We start from the raw sequence: 24,158 nt of genomic DNA on the forward strand, positions 1-24,158 counted from the left end.
CCAGATTTTTCTTTCCTTAGCTTACAGAGTACCTTCCTGCACCTCAGAGTCTAGAAAGTAGGGGTGAGGGCCCCATGTAGGCACCAGTTCTACTTCTCCATTTTCAGTGAGTTGTGTCGGTGTTTTCCTCAAAATGGGGCCCCTCTGTCAGTTTGCAGATAGCAACCCTTTGTCCTAGCAACAGCCTAGGTTGTTTGGTGATTTCCATTGGACACCCTTGGCCAAAAACTCAACTGAATACAACCCAGTCCTGCCACTGGAAGTCTTAATTGCCTACAAGAGATGGCCAGTTGGACTCATCCCCCATTACTAGGAGTTCTCGTTAGGATACCTTCATAGATTCCAGGAAGTTTCCATTGCACTAAGTTTCCACACCACCTCCCAAATGACATCCAATTTTAGTCTTCTCTCCCTAAAATCTCCCCTTCTACCTCACCTCTCCCTGCCAGGGAGATCCATGCATAACCCTAGACTCCTCTTTACCTCTGGGACTACAGGTTGTAGACTGGTTATTATTTACTTAAGGGCTAGTATGCTCTTATGAGTGTATATACCATTTATTTTCTCTGAGTTTTGGTTAACTTACTCAGAATAATTTTTTTTCTAGTTCCATCCATTTGCCTGCAAATTTCATGATGTCATTTGTTTTAAACAGCTAAATGATACCCCATTGTGTAAATGTACCACATTTTCTTTATGCATTATTCTGTTGAGGGACATCTAGATTGTTTAAAGTTTATGGCTATTATGGATAAAGTCAAAATGATCATGGTTGAACACATGTCCTTCAGTAGGATGGAGCCTCCTTTGGGTATATGCCAAGAATAGTATAGTTGGATATTGAGGTGCATTGATTCTCAACATTCTGAGGAACTGTCACGTTGACTTATAAAGTGGCTGTATAAGTTTCAACGCCCAACAGCAATGGAGGAGTTCCCCTTGCTCCACATTCTCTCCAGCATGAGCTGTCGTTTGTGTTATTGTTACTGTCAGGAGTTAGCCATTCTAAGAGGTGTAAGATGGACTATCAAAGTAGTTTTGATTTGAATTTTACTGATGGCTAAGGACGCTGAATATTTTTTTTTAGTGTTTCTCAGTCATTTGATATTCCTCTATTGAGAATTCACTGTTTAGATTTGTACCCTATCTCTTAATTGGACTGTTTAGTTTTTTTGATATCTAGTTTGAGTTCTTTATATATTTTGGATATTAGTCCTCTATCAAATGCAGAGTTGTTAAAAATATTTTCATATTCTGTGGGATGTCTTTGTCTGATTGCAAGTAATGATTATAGAACATTTTCCGTTTCATGAGGTCCCATTTATTAATCATTGATCTTAATTCCTGCACTATCAGTGTTCGGTTCAGAAAGGCATCTCCTGTGCCAATACATTCAAAGCTATTCTCCACCTTCTCTTCTACCAGATTCAGTGTATCTCGTTTTATGTTGAGGTCTTTGATCTACTTGGACTTGAGTTTTGTAAAGGGTGCTAAATATGGGTCTATTTGTACTCTTCTACATGCAGACATGTAGTTTGACTAGCACTATTTGTTGAAGATGCTACCTTTTCTTCCAGTGTATTTTTCTGGATTCTATACCAAAAATCATGTGTACATAGGTGTGCAGATTTATGTCTAGATATTCATTTTGTTTCCATTGATCAATATGCCCATTTTATGCCAATATCATGTGATTTTTATTACTATAGCTCTGTAGTACAACTTGACATCAGGGATAATGACACATTCAGCAGTTCTTTTATTATTCAGCATTATTTTAGATAGTCTGTGGGTTTTTTCCATATGATTTGAGAATTATACTTTCAAGGTCTGTAAAGAATTGCACTGAGATATTAATAAGGATTGCTTTGAATCTTTAGATTGCTTTTATAGGATTCCAGTTTTACTGTGTTAATCCTATTGATCCTAATATCTTCTTCAATTTCTTATTTCAAAGCTTGAAGTTTTAGCATACATTTCTTTCATTTGATTGGTTTGAGTTAATCCAAGATATTTTATAGTGTTTGAGACTATTGTGAAAGCTACTATTTCCTTGATTTCTTTCTCAGTTTGTTTGTCATTTCACTATGGGAAGGCTACTGATTTTTTTTTTTTCAGTTAGGCTTGTTGTAAATTTTCTCTATTATGTTTAAGTATGCCCCTTGTGTCCCCAAACCCTCCAGGGCTTTTATCATGAAGAAGTGTTGGATTTTGTCAAAGGCTGGTCTGCATCTAATGAGATTATCATGTGGGGTATTTTTTTCCTTTCAGTTTGTTCATATGGTGGTTTACATTGGCTGATTTTCATATGTTGAACCATCCCTGCATGTCTGGGATGAATCATACTTGATCACTGTGGATAACATTTTTGATGTGTTCTTGGATTCCATTTGCAAACATTTTATTTAGTATTTTTGCATTTATGTTTATAAGGGAAACTTGTCTGTAATTCTTTTTCTTTTTTGAGTCTTTCTGTGGATTAGGTATCAGGGTAAATGTGGCCCCATAAATTGAATTGTTCTGTGTTCTTTCTGTTTCTATTTTGTGGAAAATTTGAGGAATATTGGTGTTAACTCTTCTTTGAAAGTTTAGTAGAATTCTGTGCTAAAACCATATGTACCTTGGCTGATTTTTGTTGGGAGAATTTTAATGACTGTTTCTGTTTCACTGGGGGTTATAAATTGCTTATCTGATCTTGATTTAACTTTGGTAAATGGCATCTATCAAGAAAATTATCTATATCTATTGGTGGAAGTATTAAGGCAACTCTACATAGTTAAAAGGGAGGTTTATTTTCTGGGGTAACTTACAAGTAAAGGCATAGGTTAGAGGGTCCAGGAAAGGTGTGGTGCAGTCCAGCAGTGTTCTCTGGAGAACTCTGCTTGGTCTACCTCCAGCGTCCCAGATCCAGGAACCAAGAGAGCCAGCACATCAGGATCTCAGATCTTAAGGGCTCCTGTCTCAGCCCTGTCTCGTAGGTGTAACAGTTACCGGAAGCCTCAATGGGAGTAGTACTTCCAGGTCAAAGCTGGAACAGCTACCCACTGCATATATCATTTACATTTTCCAATTTGGTGGAGTACAAGTTTTAAAAGTATGGCTTTATGTTTCTGTGGATTTCTTCAGTGTCTTTTGTCATGTCCCACTTTTTGTTTCTGATTTTGTTAATTTCCATTTTCTCTTTCTGCCTTTTAGTTAGTTTGGAAAAGAGTTTGTCTATCTTGTGCATTTTCTCAAAGAACTAACTCTAACTCTTTGTTTCATTGATTCTTGTATTGTTCTCCTTTTTTTCCATTTTATTGATTTCAGCCCTTAATTTAATTATTTCTTGGTAACTACTCCTCTTGGGTGTGATTATTCTTTTTGTTCCATAGCTTTCAGGATTGATGTTAAGTTGCTAATATAAGATCTCTCCCATTTTTAATATTAATTTTTTATGCAGGCACTTAGTTCTGTGAGCTTTCCCCTTAGTACTGTTTTCATGGTGGCCCAAAAGTTTGGGTATGCTATATTTTAATTTTCATTGACTTAAAGAAGTTCCTTAATTTCTTTCTTTATTCCTATCTTGACCTAATAGTCATTCAGTAGAGAGTTGTCCAATTTCTTTGAGTTTGTAAGTTTTCTATTTTAGTTGATATCTAGCTTTAATCTGTGGTGGTCTGATAGAATGTAGGGAGTTATTTAAAAGTTCTTGTATCTCTTGAGGCTTGCTTTGTGTCTGAGTATGTGGTCAATTTTGGAGAAAGTTCAATTCGGTGCTGAAAAGAACATATAATCTTTTGTGTTTGTGTGAAATGTAAATATCTTTTAGAAACTTTTGGCTTATAACTTCAGTTAGCTCCAGTATTTCTTGATTTAGTTTATGTCTAGATGACTTGCCTATTGCTGAGAAAGGGATATTGAAGTCTCTCACTATCAGTGTATGGGGGACATATGTGATTTAAGCTGTAGTATGTAGTGGGTAGCCATTCCAGCTTTGATCTGGACGTTCCAACCCCCATTGAGACTTCAGCAACTGTCACGCCTACAAGGCGGGGCCAAGGGAGGCGCCTGGAGACTGGAGAGCTGCATCAGCGGCTCGAGCTCGGTTCCGGGACCCTGGACGGGAGAGGTGGACCAAGCAGAGCTCCAGAGAACACCGCTGGACTGCGATACACCTTCCCCAGACCCCGCAACCTACCTATCCCTTAATTTGTAAGTTACGCCATTAAATAAATCTCCTTTTAACTACGTGGAGTGGCCTTAATAATTTCACCAATAGTAGTAGTAGTTTTTTTTTTTTTTTTAACAAACTTGGATGACTTTTTGGAGGGGGGCATAGATATTAAGAATTGAGATGTCTTCTTGGCTGAGTTTTCCTTTCATGTGTGTAGTATGCTTCCCTATCTCTTTTGATAGCTTTTATTTGAAGTCTAGGTTGTTAGATAATAAAATGGTTATATTAGCTTGTTTATTATATCCATTTGCTTGGAATATCTTTTCCAAACCCTTTACCATGAAGTAATATCTATCCTTAATTGTGTATATTTCTTGGATCCAGCAGAAGGATGGGTCCTGTTTTTACATCATTCTGTTATTCTGTGTCAACTTGTTGTGGAACTGAGACCACTGATATTGAGAGTTATCAATGGCCAATGATTGTTGATTCATGTAATTTTTGCTGATGGTGGTGGTTGTGGTTGTGTGTATGTGAGTGTGTCTGTCTGTCTGTCTGTGTGTGTGTGTGTGTGTGTGTGTGTGTGTGTGTGTGTGAGTGTGTGCATGATTCCCTTGTTTCAATTTTGCTGGTGTGAAATTATGTATTTTCTCTGTTTTCATGGGTGTAATTAGCCTCATTGTGTTCAAGTTTTCCTTCTAGCACCTCCTGTATGGCTGGATTTGTAGGTAGATATTGCTTAAATTTGACTTTATCATAAAATATCTTAAGGCCCAATCCACAAGAAGGAATCCATACTGACACTACTTGGGTAGCCAATAACCAGAGACTGTACAGTTCAGAGTCCTAGAGTAAAACCAAACACTACTAGTCTAAATAAATGATTGAATAAATCAATAGGAACATTCCTAATGATAATCTGCTTTATTCATAGATGAATGTCTTATCCAGTCATGGTCAGAGAGGCTTCCCCTGGAAGCAGATCAGAAGAGATCCAGAGACCCACAGACAGACATTATGTGGAGAGAGAGTCTAAATTGGAGATTTCTATCAAATTCCTCTACTCAATGTTCAGGAAATCCCATGGAAGAGGAGGAAGAATGAATATCAGAGTCAGAGGGTATAGAGAACACAAGGAACCCAAAGCCCTCTGAATCAACTAAGCAAAGAGCATTTGAGCTCATAGAGACTGAAGCAGCATGTACAGGGCCTACATGGGTTCACACCAGGTCCTCTGTTCATGTATTTTAACTATTAGCTTACTATTTGTAGGGACTTCTGACTGTGAGAAGGTGCTGATTTCAGACTCTTGTGCTTGCTCTTAGGACTCTTTTCCTCTTGTGGGTTGCTGTGTATAACTTTGATATGACAGTTTTTGCTTCATTCTATTATATTTTCTTTTGTCATGTGGGTTGTTATCTCTTAGAAGCCTAGTCTTTTCACTTGAGAGACAGTAATAGATTGGATCCAAAGAGGAGGGGGAATAGCAAGAAACTGGGAGAAGTAGAGAGAAGGGAAACTATAATCAGGATATATTGTATGAGAAAAGAACCTATTTTCAAAAAAAAAATAAGCAAAGGCAAACTTCATACAGAAAAGTATATTTTTAACTATACGATGAAAACTAAAAAGAAGTCAAAACAGTTTAAGTTTACAGTTAAATCAAAGTTCTCAGTATACATGAAATCATATACTTTAAAATTATTTGGATGACAATGTCTTTGAATAATTCAGAGAGATACAAAGATACTTCATGATCACGTGTTGAAATTAATTTTTGCTCCAAAGTCAAATAATGGCAAAACAATGTTCTCTGACTTGTAAGGGCCAGTTACTGTATTCTAATAGCTCAAATGCTACCATGAAGCTTAAATTGTCAACTGTAAATGAAAAATATCAGAATAACAATGTATTCAGACATTATATTTTTTCAAAGAATTTCAAAATGAATATCAAGAATATTATTGAAAAGTATTTTGCTATCAGCCTACACTAAGATTCTGCAAAGTGTTTGTTAATGCTGAAACAGGCCCCCAGACTTTAGTAGGCCCCAAGGCCTTAGCACAACTGATGTCATGATGTAAGTGCCATTCAAACCTTAGAATCCACGATGTAGATAGGTAGCAATAACTGCTAAAAAGAGAACAAAGTCATAATCCATCAAAGTCTATAGCCCTAAATGCAGTAAATTTTCTTTTTGGCTACTGTAGTTCTACTCTTGTCAAACTGTTTTAGTTAATTGACATGTGTCAACTTAGGATGAGATTTTTTTGTTCTTAAAATTTCACTCTGAGTAAGGCTAGGGACTATACTCAGTCCCCAAAACCCAGTGTAGTCACTGGCCAGCTAATACTTTCTATTGGCCTGAACCCATGTCTGAGTAATCTTCTCTGGTGGATAATCAACAAATTAACATCTGTAAAGAATTTCAAAAAATTGTATACATTTTGGAGAATAAAAATAATTAGGAAGAATTATTTAAATAGCTTCACTGATACATTTAATAGAGAGAAATGGGAAAAATAAGAAGATAAGAGAATTTGAATTCTCATTAATAACCTTCTTAGAATGATTGGATTAAAGCCTGATAGTAAGGCTTTATAATGATCCCCTAGAAAGGACAATTATGTGCTTGGACTTTTTGCTAAATTGTTGTTAAGAAATTCTTTTCACAGGGTCATCTATGTAAACTATTTTCTGTGGTATGTCTCTGGTCGCATTAGAAAATTTTATTAATACTCCAGGCTATCTCCATGATGAATTAATGAGGACATATTTATATGAATAAGTAACTATAATATAATCCCTTTGCTGGTAAGAATTCAGGAGCACAGCATTCTCTATAAAGTGATTTGGAGTTGGTAAATAAAAAACAATTTGTTGTAGCTACTTCAGCACATAGAGCACCAGCTGTTGGATCACCCTTTATGATCAAAAGTCAAACTCTCCATGACATTTTTCCCTTGTCGTTCTTCATGTCTGTAAATCTGACTAAAATAACATAGAAGGAAGAAGAATATGATAGGAGAGATGCATAGGGCAATTTTAAGGATAAGCAATCATACTTTATATCAATAATACGCAATATGTAAGGGGGATTCCTTTCTATAGATGCAGGAAAGTGAATTACAACCCAGAGGACAGTAGCTGAAGTTTTGCTATTTCCCGGCCTGCTGGTGATCAGGACAAATCTCTCCCACTCACGTCCCTCAGATAAACACACAGAGGCTTATATTAATTGTAACTGCATGGCCATAGCTCAGTCCTTTTGCTAGCTAGCTCTTATATCTTAAATTAGCCCATAACTATTAATCTATGTATCACCACATGTTCTGTGGCTTTACCTGCGTCTCATTATATGTTGCTCCTTGGGCATCTCGCTGGTGTCTCTTTTCTATCCTTGTCTATCTGTTTGGATTTTCCACCTGCCTCTAAGCTGCCTTGCCATAGGCCAAATGGATTTATTTATCAACCAATCAGAGCAACATATTTTCACAGTACACAGAAAGACATTTCCCCATCAGGGGACTTGTCCAATCTCACATGACCAGTATACTAGAGCAAAAAATGAACACTACAGTCAGTTTATTTAATTTTTTTTAATTTATATTTTTACTTTGATTGTGCTGAGGACTAAATAGAGTGGTTTGTGCATATCAGGTAAGCACGTTGTCAATTACCTATAGTACATTTCTATTATCTATTCTCTTTTATTGTTGAATGTCTCTTACTTATGTAAAAATCGAAGGACATATGACTGGCTGGATTGCTGGGGTCTGAGAACTGCAACATATGTATGCCACTTCTTTTTGAAAGGTATTGATAACCATCTCTGAGAATAACCAAAGCTCCAGGTCATTTTGGGTCCTCTGTTCTTTCAGCAAAACATCTAGGTGTGATACTGAATCGCATCAGGGACACTGTCCCCTGAAGGTATTTAAACAATACCTGCCTTGCTTTCCCTCAATCATTAAAATAAAAGGTGAGTTTGCTTCTAAATTCTGTCTGGAATGCCGTCAGTCACCTCTCAGTCTATCAAATATCCTGGCGAGTTTCATATATTTACTGTAGTAGGCTGTAAATTCAAGTTTTTCCCCTCTGCAGCAATCTGTTTTCGAGCTACAACAGTGTACCAGCATGGAAGCAGATAGAGGCATATAACTGGTTCTGAATTTGTGTTTCTAAACTAACATTATCCGCTTGAGTCTACATGAGATTCTGTTTAAAATAGACAGAATGATTCCATCCAAAACAAGCACCAGCATTAATTACATTTGTTTTCAGACAGATCTTAAGATTATTCCTGCTCCTCTCACACTTTCTATGGAACCTCTGGATTATCATGTTAAATGTTTAGTAAAGATGAAATTTCCATTATCTGCCTTGATAAAATATAGCCATAAGTGTGCTCTAAATTTCATAATGTATATATAGAATCAAGGAAAATGGGGTCTATGATAACATTTCCTTTAAGTAGAATGATTATATATTTAGCACATTCACCAACTCTGATAAAAGAAAACATTTCTTTATAACCCATGTTACCCTTTATCTAACAGAAAGCAGAACTGACACTGTGAAACAAAAACAGTTTTTGCCTTAACTATGTGAAATACTAATTTATGCACAAGCAAAACTGCTCATGATTATACTTAAAAGTTTATTATTATTTTTTCCATTTTGCTTTATCAAACCTCAGTAAACAAACATAAAATAATTTTACATTTTGCCAGAATGTGGAACACAAATGGTGGTGATGGTAGAAAATACATGATTGGCATCTAATTCAGCTCACATTGAGTATCAGGTGATGCTGGATTATGGGTACAATGGCCACAACTCTCATGTCACATAGTATATACAAAAACTGCAATAATGAGGCTGTCAAGTGGGAAATGAGACTTTGAGGGTATTTTATAGGTTCATGTTTTCTGATAGAACAATATTTTTCAAGAGAAATTAGTAATGGTGTCTATGCTTGTTAGATTTCATTGTCAACTTGATAAAATGTTATAATGAGGGGTGCTTCTTTGAATGCCTTTGAGGGATTACCTTGTTAGCTGATGTGAGAAGACTCACCTTTGTTGTGTGCAGTACTGTTCTCCAGCAGGAGATCCTGGAGTACATAAAATGGAAAACGCAGTCTGGCCGCTTTCCATTCATTGCTCCCTGGTTTCTCCTTGTAGATGTGCTGTGTTTACCTGCTTCAAGCTCCTTGTCTTCCCCGTCATAATATACCGCACTGTGTGAATGGTGAGTCAAAATAAACCGTTCCTCCATTGAGTTGTTTCTGTCAGGGTATTTTAGGGCACCAATGGGAAAAGAAACTTAAATACAAATTGTTGTTAAGAAGTTGGTCCAGCTGGGCGGTGGTGGTTCACGCCTTTAATCCCAGCACCCAGGGAGGTAGAACCAGGCAGATCTCTGTGAGTTCGAGGTCAGCCTGGTCTACAGAGTGAGATCTAGGACAGGCACCGAAACTACACAGAGAAACCTTGTCTTGAAAAACCAAAAGAAGAAGGAGAAGGAGAAGGAGAAGGAGAAAGAGGAGAAGAAATTTGGAAGTTGGTCGATGACTATGATAATCCATGTGACACTTAAGCTATTGGGAATGTTTTGTGGGAGAGTTTAGGACTGTGGTATAGAAAACAGCTGGACACCATAAATAGAGCTTTATAGAATGTGTTGGTGGTGCTTGAAAGACAAGAATGATGAGGGAAATGAATGCAGCAGAGGCCTTAGCTAGTGACATCTCAGGGGGGAACAAGTATCTACCAGAAGCTAAGCTAGGTGACATTCATGTGATATTTCTGACAACAGTCTGGCTTCATTCTGTCCATGTCCCCAAAACCTGGAGGTATCTGAAATAAAAGAATGGGAACTAGTTTGTTCAGAGAAGGCAGTTTTAAAACAGCAGAGCTCTGGGGCCTATGCAGGGACACTTTACTCAGCCTGGATGAAGGGAGGAGGGGACTGGACCTGCCTCCACTGAATCTAACAGGCTGAGCTGAATCCCCAGGGGAGTCCTTTCCCTGGAGGAGATGGGAATGGGGGGTGGGCTGGGGGAAGGGCAGGAAGTGGGCGGGAGGAGGGAGGACAGGGGAATCTGTGGCTGATATGTAAAATTAAATTTTATATATATATATGTATATATATATACACACATATATATACATATATATATGTATATATACATATATATACACACACACACATATATATATATACATACATATATATATATATACAAAACAGCAGAGCTCTTGGGCTGGCACTAAAGGTCTAAGCACCTCTCAAAAGAAGCTTTCTGTTTTGCATCAGGTCAACAGGGATGCTGTTTTCAGAGAAGAACTCCAGCACTTGGAAGAGCCATCTTATAAAGATTCTGATTCATCAAAGACAGAAAATATAATGTGATGCAGTTCCCTGATCTGTGAAAGCATATACCTAGAAAAGTATTTCTCTTGGGTCAGCACACAGAAGCTGAATCAACTGTGGTCCAAAGAGACCAGATTTTATCTTAAACTATAATTAACTAGGCAGTGTTGTCCATGTGGCACTGATTTTATACACCTAGGAATTACCCAGTTTTTAGGACCCCATTGCCCCATACAGCTACAGTCATGTTATGTATAGAAAGGTCAGAGTTCATTCAGAGAAGCTTGGAGAGGTCATTGTATGAAGCTGTGAAGATGAAGTCTCAGTTAGAGTAGAGAGTAGAGGATATTGGCAAATGTCAGGGTCATGTGACATGGCTTTTAGCCATGTTACTAGCATTGGAATTGAGCTGGAACAGAATAGAAATTATGTCTGCTACAGGAAGCCAAGCAGGAGATATGAGACTACTTAAGCATTTAAGAATCCAGTTGGTTACACCATAGTCACAGATACTGAACAGGGAACTGCAAGAATTTGCTCTTGCCCTGCTGAATTTCATTCAGTTTTGATGTTACTGTACCTCCAATTATTTCATTTTAGCATGAGAATATTTACTCCATATTTTTTTCTGTTTTGGAAATATGTAACTAAGATTTTGTTTTTAGTTTTGTTGTTGGTAATTTTCTTTTTTCGTAATTTTTCCTTTAATAGGAGCACACAGTTCAAAGACTTTGGACTTTTAAAGTGTTAACAATTTAAACACTATGTGTATTCTGTTATAACATGGTTATATAGTTATAAGCCTACAGGAACAAGAGGTGGAAGGTTATGGTAAAGAAATTATGCAATTGAATGTCAAGTTGACAAAGGATGAAAAAACAGTGGCTAGTATTAATTGTCAAATTTAAAAAAGAAATTGAGTCACCTGAAATATAGGGCTCTGAAATACTTGTGGGTGATAATATTGATTAATTATTTGATGTGGGAAGAACTATCTTTATTGTGAATGAGTCCCTTCCATGGCAAGGAGAGAGTTAGTTGAGGTCTAGAATCCAGGTATTTGTTACTGTTTTCTGGATTTTGTATTGGCTGTTTCCAGCTTTGTCAAGCTCCTGATGCTTGGTCTTTCTCACCATGAGAGACATTTGAGGGTCAGTATGGAATTCTAATACAGCAGAATCTTCCTGGAATATATGCCCACATGAAGGAGACCTAAATGAAATTACTAAATAATGGGAGAGACAGGGCCCTAACTGGAAATTCCTTGTCAGCAAGTGAAACATTGTTGGTTGTTTTTGCTCTTTTAGGGGGCCTGCCACTCAGCTCCCAAATAAATCACACACAGAGGCTTATTCTTAATGATAAATGCCAAGTTTTAGCTTGGCTTGTTTCTTCCCAGTTTCTCTTAACTTTAAATTATTCCATCTACCTTTTCCCTCTGGGATTTTTCCTTTTCTTACTTCTATTTATCTTACTTTCACTCTTACTTCATGGCTGGCTATGCTGCTGAGTGAGTGGTCCGTGGCCTCCTCCTCTCCTTGTTCTCTTGCTAGTTCTTCTTTTCCTTCCAGATTTCTCCATCTACTTATTCTCTCTGTCTGCCAGCCCTGCCTATCTTTTCTCCTGTCTTGCTGATAGCCATTTAGTTCTTCATTAGATCAGGTAGGTGTTTTAGACAGGCACAGTAACACAGATTCACAGAGTTAAACAAATGCAGCATAAAAGAACGCAACACATCTTTGCATCATTAAACAAATGTTCCATAGCATAAACATATATAACACATCTTAAAATTCTACAATATTTTGTCTAAATAAAAAGAATTGTTTTAACTTTAACATAGGAAAACTATACACAACCAAAACAGTTATCAAGTAAGAATTAATTTACAACATTCTGTCCATTTGTAATTATCATATTCACTGAAAATAATGCATTATCTATTATATCTTAGTGAATCAAAAATTTTACACCTAATTTACTTTCTGTCTTAACTAAGGGAAACTGCAGTTATAACTATCTAGTCTTCAACTCCATCAAAGACCCAGGATGCAATATTATCTAACAACAGAGACATTTGGCTGCCTGGACAGTCACCAAAAATTCCTCTGCAATGTTGGGGCATTCATCCGTAGCCTACAGGCCCAGAATATTTGACTAACTTTTCAGTGAAGCAGGAAAGTTGGAGGACTGTCCTGTCTTATTTTGGCAAAGTTCAACTATCTTTTTCCTGTGTGTCCTTCAGGTACAGTCTGCAAAGCACATTGTCAGCCATCAAAGGCAAGAGAGGTTTCTTTATCCAGAGGCTAACCTTGCCACAATAAAAGCAAACTCCATAAGGAATGTCTTCAGTGCCCATCATCTCTGAAGTAAATTGGTACTACCAGATGCAAATGTGTCTCATTGTCATGAAAAACCTTAGGTTAAAAAAACATTTTAAATACCATATTCTATAGGCCTTTGAAGTGTTTAAAGACCATTTAAAGACCATCTAAAACACACCTATTTAACCTTGAAAACATACTTAATGTGACTATAAGTTTAATTCTTATACATTAACTACGAACCTCACTTCTTATTTATACACTCATTTTACATGAACTGCATTAAGTACAGTACCCCAAAAAAGAGTAAATATATATATACATATCTATATATGTATATATATATATTTGTATATGTATATATATATACAGTGTAACAAAATTAACTTTAAGTGTGTATCAATATACAAACATCCATGCCAATGCAAAATGCTTGAGATTAATAGTTGTTCTTTTTTAATTTAAAGTAGATTCAATAATCTACCCTTTTATCTTATCATTCCTATATTCCCCTAAATGATAACAAACATCCATAACCCACCTAATGACCAAAAGCCTCCCACACCCCTCTTGGGCTTGTGGACATTGTGTTCTCCAACTGCTTCCTGCCGTCGGTAGCCAATAGAAAATGAACTGACAGGAGTCTTTGGAGGTTCCTTGTCTCAAGTACTCTGTCAATGTTTAACTTTGTATTTGTTTATCTTATTATATTTTATTATTATCCCTTAGAAGCCAGTTTGTTGTGTATTGAAAGACAGAAACAGGATAGATCCATATGGGATGGGAGGTGGGGAGGAACTAGTGGTCATCGAGGATGAGGAAACTGTAATCAGGATAGATTATCTCTATATATATTAAATAGATAATATTATACAATAGATAAAAATCTATTTCATAAAAGAAAATGGAATTGCATTTTTAATATTTAAAATTTTTTATGTAAAAAATATTTTCAGTTGATAGCTATAAAAACAGGTTTCTGGCTTGACCAGAACTGAATGGTTTACCTATATGTACAGTTATCAATCTAGTGAATAAAAACACCATTTGAATTAAATTTAAGCATCAGTATTATAACGGGGAAAATTATGATTGAAATGTCAAGACTGTATATTCTGTCTTGACTAAGGAATCAAGAAAACCTTGAAGGAGGCAAAATGCTGAATGGAAATGTAGGTAAATGTCATACAACTGAAAATGGGGCTAACATGGGGCTAAAATGTGCCAAAGGACAGAGTTTAAAGTCAGCAAAATGTAACAAAAATGTTTAGTAACAGAGAGTGTTAATGAAGAGCCGGGTACATTTTATTGCATCTACGCAAATTTTAAAAGCATAAGGCTCTTTCTATATAGTTGGGGAAATAAAAACTTTTTTTGTTGTTTTTAACTTTGTTTCCTTTTCTTAAAATTAACAAAGCCTTTCAGAACAACAGAAAGTGCCTAAGGTTCAATGTGTATTGTACTGCCTGGTGGATTCTATAAATACTTTCTCAGCTGCAAAGATGAAGAAAGCATGCAATCAATTGTAGTGTGAGTCTCTATGCAGTTTCTTTAACAACAATAACAACAGCAGCAATAAAAGTATTCTCTTTTTCTTTTGTTTTGTTTTGAGACAGGGTCCTGGGTATCTCAGACTGGGCTTGAACTTGGTATGAAGCCCAGGAAGACCTTGAACTTTTAATCATCAGTACTTTCTAACTTCCTAGTGTTGGGATCACAGACATGTGCCACTATCCCCAGTGTAATGCAAAGCCAGTTATAGAACCCAGATTCCCTGCCTTCTAGACAAGTTCTCTACAAATGAAGCTGATTCTCAGTACCTATGGATATATTCTTTTGCTTGTCTCCTTAAATTATTAAATGAGCATATTCCACATATAAGGGATGTGCAGATACAGATACTCATGTCTTATACACACTGTATGAGGAGTAGAAGGTTATTTTTTTATTGAGATACAAGTCTACTGTTGGGCTGTGAAAACAACACACCCCGAGAACTGCCTGTTTGTGTTTCCTGTAGTTGCAGTCTGAAATTCAAGCAAGACACTCTCATAGCAATTGGTTATTATTACATGTTTTGGTGACATTGTAGCTTTCACCAAACGAAAACAAAGAAACCAACAAATAAAGAGCCCTGAAAAAAATCATTGCACAGAACAGAATAGGTTAATACACTGATACAGCTAAGCAGAAATTTCCAGTGTGCTGACCCATAACTATATCCAGTGCTCCTTAGGCCAGACTTCATAAACCTCCTTTCAGTTCAATCTTCAAACCTGAGTGAGTCACATAAAAAGTAAGCATGATAATGTTGGAAGGTATACAGCCCCATGATAAGAATAAGAATGGCTCTCTAATAAATTAAATAATTCTAACAAATCTTTCTCAGAATTAGTCATCATTAAGAAATGACCAAATGAAGCTGCATGGTGGTGGCGGCGCATGCATTTAATCCCAGCACTTGGGAGGCAGGGGTGGCAGATCTCTGTGAGTTCAAGGTCAGCCTGGGCTACAGAGTGAGTTCCAGGAAAGGCTCAAAGCTACACAGAGAAACCCTGTCTCAAAAAACCAAAAAAAAAAAAAAAAATGACCAAATGAACTTTGTATTTTAAGTACACTTTGCTTATGTGTTTTTTTTAACACCATGCGTAGATACAAAACCAAGTAATATCAGTAAGCAGATCTCTTTTTCTAAGTCTATTTAGAGTTTAATTTTGGCATCTTCAGCAAGTTATGATCATTGACAATACTAACTACTAACCTAAACAGGGGAATATGTTACAACTAAAATAGCTTGTCTATGAAATTCAGACTTTTTAACTGAGTTCTTTTCTATTTGCATTTTCTCTGATAGTTAACTTGTTATACATGCTTTCTATCTTTTTGTGACTTTCTAAGTTTTGGATGCTAGGGTGTCTCTTATTCTACATTTTAATTTTTTTAAACAGTTCTTCTCAAAACTTCATTTTCTACTGTATAGCATATGTAAGATTATTAAACTTCTGATTTTCTCACAATAATATTCATTTGAAAAACATTACTTCTAAATTTATGGTTGGTCCATTTTTCAGTTCCAGTGTTTGTCATTCTACCATCTATTTTGACTGCTTGGACTTAGTATTAGGCTTGCCAACATGCTATCTTACGTTTTTCTGAGTCGGCTGCATATTTATATCATTACTTTATTGCTGCTACTACCATCACATCATAGTGATTTTGCAGTTATTTTTATTGTTTAATTTGTTAACTTTAAGCCCTTATGTGAGAATTCCACACATTTAAATAATTAAATAATGTGTTTTAAATAAGTTTAGTCCCCCATTCTCCCATGTCCCATTCACTCCATTCTCACTCCATTCATTTTCTTTCCTAATGTATGTCTTTAGTTTTGTGTGTTTAATTGATTGTTTTGTTTTAGATTCACTGAGTCCATTTTGTATGCTCAGTAAATGCATGAGTGTATAGCCATCTTCTGAAGAACAGGCTCAGTTCACAACCCCAAGAACAGCTGCCAAATGCCCATATGTCCTCATCTAAGAGTGAGAATTCAGGGGCCCCTTCCCTATCCGTAGTATAATTTCGTCTCACTTGATCTTGCATGAGTCACAACTGCTGAGCATGTCTGAATAAACATGTCTTGTAGTCGTCCTTCACAACCTCCACTCTTATTATCTTTTTACCCCTTCTTCTGGGATGTCGCCTGAGTCTTGGGGGGAAGGAGACATCAATTCAACAAAGAAGCAGGACCCAAGAATGAGAAAAGTCTTCACTAGTTTATATCAGACAGCACATGATTGTGTAGAACAGAGAAAGAACTGAAAAAAGCTAAATGCCAAGGAAAACTGCCAATTGAAAGTTGAAGTGTGACTTCATGAGTGTAGTTTCTGATGTTCTTAGGAGACACAATCTCACAGTGAACTCTACGTTCCTCCAGAACTTACAATCTTTCTGCCCCATTTTTGCTGTGATCCCAGAGCCTTAGCTGTGGTTGCTGTATTGTAGATGTAGCCACTGAGACTAGTCTCTGCTCCAAGGAGACAATTAGTTTAAAAAAAGGCCATGATTAGGAAGAGAACATGAAAACATATAAGAGATGGCTAAGAGGGAGGAAAAGAAGGAGAAAATAATATAATCATATCATAATCTCAAGAATAAAAGAAATAATTGAAACAATTGAGATGTGGTACTAAAGGATTCTCAAAAGAGAAATGAAAATGGCTAAGAATGTATGTTAAAATTTTAAATGTTCAGCATCATTAGCCATAGGGCAAATGCAACTTAAAACTATGTTCAGATTTCATCTTTCTCCAGATGGAATGACCAAGAGTATGCAAACAGCTGACAACAAAGTCCAGTGATGATGTGAGGAAAGTGATCGCTGTTAGTGAGATTACACACTACTATAGCCACTTCAGACATCAGTGTGGAGTCTCCTCAAAAACCTAGAAAAAGCTTTACCATATGACTCAACTATACCACTGCTGTGCACATACCAGAAGACCAAATATCTTACTACATGCACACTGGTTCATCTAAGTGTGCTGTTTCTCTATCTAGAGAACAACAAAAAACAGTTAATGATAACAGCCTTGACATTTATCAACTAAAATAATGGAGTCCAGATGGATACAGATAAAAGAACACACCTAAGGCTCAGAGAACATTGTGGAAGAAATGGCAGAAAGATTGCAAGAGCCGAAGATCAGGTATTTTGCTGTGATATTGTGTCTCCAAGTAACATCAGAAGCTACCTATAAATTTTATGAGCATGACCACAAAAGCATGAACTGAACAAGGACTCTATGAATAAACACAAAACTGTGTGGGAAGATTCCATGAGGCCTCAATTATACACAAAGTACTACAGGCAAATGAGTAAAGCTGAGAGTTGAAAAGTGGTCCCCCCGGTGAAGAGCACATCAATTGGTTGTCTGGTGCCAAATGGTCAGCCATGAATGAATTCATACAAATTATATTGTATGAATTCAATCGGTTTTGTTTGATAATATATTTATATGTACAAATACAGATATACATGCAATAACAATTGATGAAAAAGAGACCATGAATTTGCAGGAGAGCAAGGAGCGGTATATGAAAGGGTTTGGAGGGAGGAAAGGGAAGGGAGAAAGGTTGTAATTAAAATACAATCTCAAAAATAAACATAGAAATTCAAGAAGTGGTTCTTATAAACTATGGATGTGTAAAAATATATAATTTTCAGGTAAATAATTAATCTGGGAATAATCATGCTCAATGTGGTCAGCTAGGCACAGAAAGAAAAAGACTACTTGTTTTACCCATGTGTATTCCCTATCTTTGAATCTTCAGAAATGTATTTGATTTGGAATCTCCACAGAAGTCAAGAGTCGTAGGTGTATTTCAGACAAAGGAGGACTGAACATAAGTGCTATGAGCGGGGAAATGCGGCAAATGGAGCAAGAACAGGTCTATGTAGTGGAAGATGGGAGGGCAAGACACAAGACGGAGAGTGGGGAGGGACAACTAACACTAAATACTAACAAAAACCAACTATTCTAGAAGCTTCATGAAATATATATTTACACATACATAAAAGAGTCTAAGTGAAGTTATCTATAATGGAGGTGAGGGCACAGTGCTTCCTTCAGATAACATAGGCTGTCAAAAACAAAAAAAAACCAAATAAACAACCACACCAACAAAAGAACTGAATGTCATGGAGTGGTTAAATTGTCTGAGATGCTCATTGGTGTGGTTCCACAGGCCCACCCAAATATAAAAAGCTACTATCATTGCTCTTGGTTACCCTCCACAACTTAATGTTAAACTTCCATTGCTGAAGATACCTCACAGTTGCCTAACAGAATGTAGAAAAATCAAGCTGGTACCTACCTGAAAGTTATACCACTACTGGCTGGCTGTTATAGTTTTGGAAGTTGATAATCATGTCACTGGGAGAAAAAAAGCAATCAACAGTCTTCCTCAGCCGTGAACCCTGTTAGCTAAAGTGACTAGTTTGGCCATACATAGCTGGTCCAAAAAAAAAAAAAAAAAAAAAATCTGTGTCTAGACAGGTAATAGGACCTAGGAGAAATATACTACAAATACTCTTCTAAATGGATAAAGCATTAAATTATCACCTAAGTAAGTGTTATATAGTTAAAACATCTCTCAGGCCTCACCAAAGAAGTTTATTTTTGCAGTAGGTGGTGATTAATATAAAGACCATGCCTGGTTAATGTACAATTGGGATCTGTACTTTCTTATTTTCAAATTTAAGTTCTACTATACAAAATTGCTAAGTATTTTGCTTGGTACTACTTTGTACTCTTGGCAGGAAATATTTTCTTCAGGATATATTCCTTAGAGAATCTACTAAGTTTTTTTTTTTTCTAATTCCAGACACTCAATGTATTTCAGCTTATGAATGTCTCCAAAGAGGCCTCCTTTCATATCTGTTATATTCAATACTTTCACTTTAGGTACAAATTATTTCATTCAATTTTATGAAATCATATTTCTTATTTCTTTTCATCATTCAAATTTCATATTCAAAGAGAAGTTTCTATTGCATTGTATCATAAACCTAATACTAATAGACAACATTGCTTTGTTCTTTTCCCAAATTTTAGAGTGATATGAAAAAAAGATACTTTATTTAACATCATTTTGTACTATTCATATGATAAAAATGTTTAGAATTTAAATATTTTTTTTATTTTTTATCAAAATGTTATTAATAAGAAAATTCCCATTTATTTCAATAATGTTTTTAAATAGAATACTGTTTCTTTCTTGCCATCATTCTCCTACAGCCCTTTGTTTAATGAGAATAATAGGTGCTTCAATTTTCATTTTAACTTGTTCTTAACATTAACATGTACATTTTACTTGTATGTGCACATGGGTGGGGACTGTGTACATATATGGTTGCATCTATCCACATTTGTGTGAGCATGGAGGTCAATGATTGATGCTTAGTGTCTTCCTCTATCTCTCCCCACCTTAATTCATGACAAGATTTCTCAGTGAAGATGGAGTCCGTCAGAGAGGCCCGCTGGCCACTCAGCCTCAAGGATAGGCCTGTCTCTATTCCCCATTTCTTCACAACCACCAAACATTGAGCAGGCTACTAGTTAGGTGCTGGGAATCTAAAATCACGTCATCATGGTTGTATAACAAGCACTTTACTTTCTGATCCATCTCCCTAGCCCCACAGTGAGTATTTTATTGCAGAGAATACATTTTAATATCAACTTTGACGTTTTCTCTATCAGCTGCCCTGCTTGTCAAAAACTTCCTCTTCTGAATTTGTTGTTTCTCAAAGAGTTAGTGAACCTGAATTTTCAGAGAGTTTCTGGAATAAACACCCATTGACCTCAGTCCTTCAAAGTGTCAGCTTGCACCATTAGCATGTAATTCTTTCCAGGGAACTGACAAAGAAGACACACTCTGCAGCTGTGGGTAGTGCATTAGGTTATATAGATAGTGGAAGAGGCCAAGTGTCACATCTTTTTCCAGCTTTTAAATTACTGGGCCCTTCCCATCATACTGATGAAGTTTTGTTGCCTTTCTTGCATTTCTATCATTTGTGCTTGGAGACCCAGCGATTTCTTCACATGATTTAGCTTTCAGTATTATGGTGAATTCTAATAGGCTTTCCCTACTGACCATTCCATTTCTTCAGGACTGTGTTGAGCTTTGTTTGTAGAACCCCTACTGCCTGAATCTCTTGGTCATAGAGCAAGGAGGACTTCAATGGCTTGAGGTGTCACAGTGCTGCCTTTTCAATGCCTGGAGTCTCCTGGGCCTGGGCCTCCTCCTGCTCCTTTGCTTTGTGCTCTGATCATCACTGAAACTGGAATTGCTTCTGGACTGTTTTTCACTTTCATGTGAGATTTATTTTTTTTCATTTTCTCTGCAATGGAATGTTTGGTTCCTTTTCCCTTGGCAATTATAAATTTTATGTTCCAAGAATCTGTCAAAATGTCTTGAATCCCAGTACTATTCTTTTCTATGTGGTCATACTATAAATACTTTATCTGTAAAATAAGTGGTGTCTTATTCTTGTATATTCATTGTATAAAGTGATGGGTTTCATAAGCACATTTTCATATAAGTATACTATGTACATTAATGACATTTACCCCATGATCTCTTCCACCCTCTACCTCCTGCTATCCCTGTTCATTACCACAGTCTCTTCTTCTACCATGACTATAAATTAATAAGATTTTATAAATCTATATAGTATCTAGTATCAACAAATAACAGATAACATGTGGTATTTTCTGTTTCTGATTTACTTTGCTTAATATGAGGTGCTTCAATAGTGTCCATGTTCCTGAAAATTGTTAGGACCCTGGAGAAATCCCACAAAAGACCAGCATCCACATATACAATCAATAAAACTGTTTATTATTCCAGCATGCTAGGGCCTGCCATTCCACACAATGGCAAGATTGTGAAGACCCTGAGAGAGACATGTGAACTCATTTTAGGTATAGCCAAAGGAAAGTCCTAAGGCAGTTAGGTCACTCTAGTTATGATTGGCTTAAGCAAATGGCAATCATATCAGTACATTGTAATTGACCAGGGCTGGTTAGAGGCTGGTCAGTGATGGGAGAATGTCTTTCAGTGAATATGTGTTGCTCTGATTGGTTGACAAATAAAGCTATTTGGCCTATGGCAAGGCAGCTTAGAGGCAGGCAGGAAATTCAAATGGAGAGACAAGAAGAAGGTGGGGAGAGACACCAGCAGCTGGCCAAGGAGCAACATGTAATGGGACACAGGTAAAGCCACGGAACATGTGGCGATACATAGATTAATGGTAATGGGCTACTTTATGATATAAGAGCTAGGTAGCAAGAAGCTTGAGCCATCCATGGCTATACAGTTATAATTAATATAAACCTCTGTGTGTTTACTTGGGGGATGTGACTGGGAGTCATTTGTCCCACCTGCTGGCAGGCTGGGACACAGGAAATCTTCTGACTACAGGTCAGGGCTACAGTTTTCCATTTTTGGGCAGGCCTGAACAAGTCCCAGGCTTTGTCCTTGAGCTGCTGTGGAGGCTGGCTGGGCTAGTACATAATGACTATGGGGGCTGGGTCAGGGGCCCAGGCTTGATGCATCCTATCTCGCCTTGTCACTGTGGTCAGGCAAATCAGTGATTAATTGTCCTTTGTTCTGCACAAGTACTTCCCACCACACTCTGGAGTAAGAGCCATAGGTGAGTCAGGCAGATACTATGTCGTGTCAGCTTTCACACTGGCAGTCAATATCATTGCCAAAAAAATAGTATGGAAGGAGAGACTGGGTCTGATGATGAGGATGAGTCAAATGAGCAAACCATCATGTATTATGTGAATGATGGAGTCTGTGGATCATTCAACTGCATTCTTTATGATCATGCACATGTGAAGACCCTGCTGCCGAAGAGACCCAAGCCAGATGAGAAGTATTACTCATCCAGCATCTGGGGACCAGCATGTGATGGCCTTGATCCATCGTCGAGCGTTGTAACCTGCCTGAAATGCATGTGGGTGATTGGATGCTCTTTGAGAACATGGGTACATACACCGTTGTAGCTGCGTCTACTTTTAATGGATTCCAGAGGCCTTCCATCTACTACATAATGTCAAGGTCAATGTGGCAACTCATCCAGAGCCATGGCTTCCCACCAGAAGTGGAGGAGCAGGATGTTGACACTCTGCTGCCCTTGTCATGTGCCCAGGAAAGTGGGATGGACCGGCACCCAGCAGCCTGTGCTTCTGCTATTATCAATGTGTAGATGCCATTCTTGTAGCTCTCACCTGCAAGTTTAGCTCAAATTAAGGGATTTGAGGGGACCATTTAACTTAATTACTGCTAGTTTTGAGATCTTTGTAAGAGTAGGGATTGCAAGAGATGTAGAGTAGAAGGCTAGGAGATGGGTCACACTTACCTGCGTTCTTATGGAAACTTTGAATATTTGTTTTATATGTATTTTTATTCACTTTTCAGACATGATCCTAACATGTGCCCCTCAGCTGCTGAGCAAGCATTTGTAGCTTGTACATTTGGCAGAATGGGCCAAAAGCTAATGTTGTGACCCATTTTGAAAATAAACTATCTTGAAATAAAAAAAAATGTCCTTTGTTTGTGGCTCTTTCAGTAACTGCTTATTTAGTCCTAGGAAACTGAAATTGAGGCCGGATCTCTGAGAGGAGACTGAGCAGCTTCTTATGACGTCTGCTTGGTCCTCTCCAAAAATAAAAATAATAAATAAATAAATAAAAATAAAAATACAGTTTTCTTCATTGCTGCTGAACAGAACGCCACTGAATTTGTATTTTACTTTGTATTTTACTTACCCATTAGTCTATTGGCAGATTGTTGTATTCCATTAACTTCAGCAGTAAAGCAACTGCTATCCTAATTGACAGTTGCAACTCTGCATCTACCAGTAGCGGATCAGCTGCACTGGCACCAGCAACATGGGAATTCTGTTCCCTCAGGCACAGGCTCTATCAGGGTGGCTAATGAGAACTTTATCTAGATCTCTATCCCTCTATAGAACTCAGAATTCAAAGATTGAGGTGAAGTTCTGCTCTCTCAGAGAGGCTAAATAGCAAATAGCTAAACTTCTCTTCTGGCTTGCTTCTCCCAAAAAACTAAAACTCCTTTTGCTCTGCCCCCACTTAAGAACCCTAGCTACATGTAGTTCCTCCCTACCACTTCCTGTCAGCTAGTTGCTGACTCAGCCTCCTGACCTCACGTTAATTTTATTTAATCAAACAAATGTAACATGTCTTTGCATCATTAAACAAATATTCCACAGCATAAATGAATGTAACACATCTTAAATTAATATTCCACAACAGCAGATGATTAAGAAAACTCCATAACTTTGCTCTGTGGGTAAGGCTGCAATACACACAGAGATTCAACTACCTCTGTGAAAATGAGTTAGAGTCCTTTGGATATTAGGGCCAGAGTGATCAGCCAGATCATACAGTAGGTCTTCTCTGAGATTTTTGGTGGAAACTGCATACTGATTTCTCTAGTGATTAAGCTGGCTTACTGTCCCACAACCGTGTACAATGATGATCTTTTTTTTTCCATGGATCGTTTTCAGTATTTGTTGTTGTATTATTTTAATTTAGGATATCAATTCTCAATGACAATGGGGCAAGTCGGCGTGTCCATGTAGTTTTAATATGTATTTGCATGATGACTAAGGTTGGTGAACATTTTACCATATGCTTTTTAGTCAATTGTACTTCATCTTTTGAAATTGATCTTTTATTAGTCCATTTATTGTTTGGGCTTCTTTG

At 37.1% G+C, this 24,158-nt stretch overlaps 1 pseudogene; it reads left to right on the forward strand.

Annotated features, from left to right (window-relative positions):
- Window positions 1-22,633, forward strand: part of LOC128113924 (ornithine decarboxylase-like) — a 108,034-nt pseudogene extending 85,401 nt beyond the window's left edge.
- Window positions 22,634-24,158: the final 1,525 nt, after the last annotated feature.

The sequence above is a fragment of the Peromyscus californicus genome, unplaced genomic scaffold, assembly GCF_007827085.1.
Source record: "Peromyscus californicus insignis strain IS unplaced genomic scaffold, ASM782708v3 Scaffold_19__1_contigs__length_69161282, whole genome shotgun sequence".
NCBI lineage: Eukaryota > Metazoa > Chordata > Mammalia > Rodentia > Cricetidae > Peromyscus > Peromyscus californicus.